Genomic DNA, 4,433 nt, shown 5'->3' with positions numbered 1-4,433 from the left:
ATAAAGTAAATAAATGACTGAGTGAAGTAAGAACATACTTCACTTTGGTTTTTCCTCTTTTCAGTCATCAAGTGTTGAGTGTTGAAAATTAGCAGTCTTTCATGTTAAATTTAATCTTCATATTACAACAATAAAAATTTTATTTAAATAAGCAAAATAAATGCAGAAGGTCTAATCTTTTCAAATGGAGAAAATACATAAAGTAAAGGAGTAATATCAAATGGTCACATACACTACTATTCAAAATTTGGAGTCTGTACGTTTTTTTTTGTGTTTGTTTTGAAAGAAATTAATACTTTGATTAAATAAGGATGCATTAAATTGAATAAAAGTGACTGTAAAGACATGTATAATGTTAGGAAATCTTTCAAATTTCAAATAAATCCTGTTTGAACTTTCTATTTATCAAAGAATCCTGTAAAAATGCATCACGGTTTCCACAAAGGTATTAAGCAGCACAACTATTTTGAACACTCATAATAAAAAGAAATGTTTCTTGTGCAGATCAGCATACTTATTTTATTTTTTATTTAGTCATTTAGCAGACGCTTTTATCCAAAGCGGCTTACAAATGAGGACAATAAAAGCAGTCAAAACTAACAAAAGAGCAACAATATATAAGTGCAAATGACAAGTCTCGGTTAGCCTAACACAGTACACGTAGCAAGGTGTATATATACACATACATATACACACACATACATATATATACACGACTGCATGTGGCCTGCTAGTTTTGAAATGGATGGTTTGTATTGCTGACATACCTGGCACTACATCTGAACGTAGAGTAGGCCAGTAGCAAATGTCTTAAGAGTTTTGAGCCTGCCAAGATGTCCACTTAGCGGTTTGTTGTGTGCGTAGTTGAGAAAACTTTGTCTTAAACAGGTAGGAATGACTAATTGAAGTTTGGGCCCTTTCTGTCCTTGCGGCATGCTGCGAAACAGAAATCAATTTTCCAACACGTAATGAATGCGAGTGAGATCTGGGTCAATGGATGCTTTGGTTTTTATGATGAGTTCTTGTATTTCTGCGTCTTCCTGTTGGGCTTTTGCGATATCGGACCATTCAATGGGAAATTAAGAGAAAGTGGTTGACGCATCCTGGGACTTTACCGGTGACAGCATAGTCAGTGGAGAGGTATCCGGAAAACTGCGTGACAGTGTATCAGGTACGATGTTGCACTGACCTTTACGATACTTGACGGTGAAATCAAACTCTTGCAAGCGAATGGACCAACGGATCAGACATGAAGAGGGTTTTGGGTGATTGAATACCCAGGTTAAAGCAGCATGATCAGTTATCACTTCGAAAGGTCTTCCTTCCAAGTAAGGTCTCCATTTTTCAATAGCCCATATCACTGCGCAGCACTCCTTCTCCGAAACGGGGTACGATTTCTCAGCTCCTTGCAGTAGACGCGAGGCATAGGCAACGACATGTTCGAGACAATCTATATCTTGGGTCAAGACCGCTCCCAAACCAATATCACTGGCATCAGTCTGGACTCTAAAAGATATTGACAAATCCGGAGCAATTAAAACTGGGGCGCTGGTTAGTTCATGTTTGATCAAGTCAAAAGAACTGACACTCCTCTGTCCAAGTCCATGTAGCTCCCTTCCTTTTCAAGGCATGCAACGGGGCAGCTTTCTCAGAAAATTGAGAGATGAATCGGTGGTACCATCCGGCTAGACCTAAGAAACGTTGCACTTCTTTTAGGGACTTGGGAACAGGAAAGTTGGCAACAGCTTCAACTTTAGCAGGGTCAGTTTTAATTCCATCTGCTGAGATTACATGCCCCAAAAACTGTAAAGAGTTCTGCATTAGGTTACACTTTTGGAGGTTTAAGGTGAGACCTGCATGGTTCAGACACTGGAAGATTTCTCTAAGGTGGGCTAGATGCTCTTCCTCTGACTTGGAGTAAACAACTACATCGTCGATGTACACAAAACAACTCTTACCCCTCACATCCTTCAGTATCAACTCCATCAGTCGCTGAAATGTAGCTGCGGCGTTTTTGAGGCCAAAAAGTAAACGAAGAAATTCATATAATCCTGAAGATGTAGCAAATGCAGTTTTGGGAATACTGTCTGGCTCCATCTCAACTTGCCAATACCCGCTTTTGAGATCAAGGGTATTGAAAATAGCAGCTCCATGCAGAGATTTCAGAATCTCATGTATTTGAGGCATGGGGTAAACGTCCAAGTATGTTTTTGAGTTTAAACCTCTAAAATCAACACAGAATCGCTGACCACCTCCCTTCTTTGGTACCAAGACCACGGGTGCTGCCCATGGAGAAAGTGAGGGTCTAACGATCTTTTTGTCCAGCATTACCTTGATTTCCTTTTCAATGAACTGTTGTTTCTCATGTGATACTCTGTATGGTCTTTTACGGCTGGGTACTTTACTGGTGGTAATGATGCGGTGCTTGACTATGTCAGTGCATCCTATTTCGTTGGTGCAAACAGTGGGCCATTCTTTCATCAAATGCTTGAGTTGTGACTGACATTCTGGAGTCGTGTCTGCATTGGTGACCAGTTGCTGGATAAATGACTGGGTTTCTGATGACTCTTCTGGCAAGGGTAAGGCAAGGTAGAACGAGAGCAATGCATTGGGGGAATTGACAGGCATGAATGAGAATGTTTCTTCTCGTCCGTGATCCAAGGCAGGCAAGATATACGGAGCATTAAGAAAATCCAACCTGATTCCCGTAGTCATCAGAAAATCCATACCCAAGACGACTGGTACAGTGAGATCCTCATCCTTCATTACATACAATGTCAAATCATACCTCCTTCTTTGCATTTCACATTCACAATTCCACAAACCTAAAGCATATAACACTTGGCCATTGGCTTGTTTGAATGTTTGCCCTCGGCTGGAACTCAACTGCTCTTGGCGTTTCATCTGCTTCCAACAGGATTCTTGTATGAGAGTTAGTGAGCTACCAGTATCTATCACAGCTTGAAAATATCTTCCACGAATCAATATTGGCAGGGTGATCACCTTCAAATTGAATATACTAGCATTAGGAACAGACTGCAGAATACGAGCATGTGAGGGATTCGACTTATGATGGGTACCTTGGTCAGTTTGGTTTCTGCGCTTCTGGGTTTCAGCATTGGCCTGGCTCCAATACTTCTTGGCCTCCTCAAAGTCCCTCTAAATTTGTGTTCCAACTCTTACCAATTCACCCACCTCTTCCACGGTGCCCCTTAACAGACTTGCAAGTCGAGGATTGCAGTTTCTTAAAATCGACTGTACAATCTCCTTCTCAGACATTCCCTTCTTCCACCGCAAACACAAAGCACGATAATGGTAAGCGAAGTCTCAGATAGATTCTTTTGGCCCTTGCTTCCTTTCCATTAGGCACTTAGCAGCTTCGGCTTCGTAGTCATCAGACAAGAATGCATGCAAGAAATCTTGCCTGAACTGATCCCAAGTAAAAATGTGTCTCCTTTCTGCTAGCCACCAGTCTTTAGCTGTCCCCTTCAACACTGAAGTGAGAGAAGCTAGAATCTCTGAGTCCCCAAGCGGTCTGAGTGCAAAATACTCTTCGCATCGTTCAACAAAAGCAATTGGATCATTGTCTTCTTCTGAGCCAAACTGCGGGAATTCAACTCTTACCGGTGGGCGATATGGAACAGATGTTGTAGTATCAGGCATGCTGGGGGTATTAGGCTGCACAGTTCATGACCTATTGGTATTTTTTGGTAAGGCAGGGGTGAACAATGGAAGAGAAACTGGGGTAGACATAACACGAGCATATTAATTAAACTTTGAGTTGGGCATCTCTCCTCCTCAAACAATCCACCACTGACTTTCACAAATCACTTATACTCAGCTCAAGAACACTTTTAACTCTCTCACACTCCCTTTCAATCTTGTAGTTCAACTTATCTTCTAATAAACGAGATTGGTCCATAACCTCAGAGTGTGAACAATATTGACTCAGTTTTTGGGTGCAGGCTTGAACTTCCCCTTCAAGGGCTGAGATACGCTTGGAAAATGAATCCGTTAACTCTGCTGAAGGTTGAATATCAAGAACTGGTTCGTCAGGGGGAGGAGGAGGAAGAAATGGAGCATCAGGAAGAACGTTGGAATCATTATCTTCATCAGAGTTGAGATATAAGTCAATGAACGTATGAATAAGTTCTTGCACAGGTTGTGGATCTCTTCTGGTGACAAATGGACTGGCAGTGAAATTAGGATTGGGTTCGTACTCATCCTCCATACCATGTGACGTGACTGACATGACTGAAACCCAACAAACAACAATTAATAAACAGACCATAACCCTTAAACACTCATTTAGCAAAGCACGTCCCTGTTCGGGCGCCACTCTATAACTGTCCCAGCTATTCAAAACTGGGATTGCTATACCAGAAAAAAAAGGGGGGCCCAGTATCTTTGCAAAGGGTCTAATTGGTTATTGG

At 41.5% G+C, this 4,433-nt stretch overlaps 1 long non-coding RNA gene across 1 annotated transcript in view; it reads right to left on the bottom strand.

Annotated features, from left to right (window-relative positions):
• The window catches only part of LOC107683663 (uncharacterized), a 9,438-nt gene extending 6,470 nt beyond the window's left edge, over positions 1 to 2,968 (bottom strand). The window contains exon 1 of the long non-coding RNA XR_001633746.1: positions 2,959 to 2,968. This is a non-coding gene — a long non-coding RNA (uncharacterized LOC107683663). The remainder of the gene's footprint in view (positions 1 to 2,958) is intronic.
• Between the last annotated feature and the right edge of the window lie 1,465 nt (positions 2,969 to 4,433).

Source organism: Sinocyclocheilus anshuiensis, unplaced genomic scaffold (genome assembly GCF_001515605.1).
Source record: "Sinocyclocheilus anshuiensis isolate Anshui unplaced genomic scaffold, SAMN03320099.WGS_v1.1 scaffold2683, whole genome shotgun sequence".
Taxonomy (NCBI): domain Eukaryota; kingdom Metazoa; phylum Chordata; class Actinopteri; order Cypriniformes; family Cyprinidae; genus Sinocyclocheilus; species Sinocyclocheilus anshuiensis.
The sequence above is the reverse complement of the archived record's forward strand: the minus strand, read 5'-3'. Positions and strand labels throughout refer to the sequence as shown.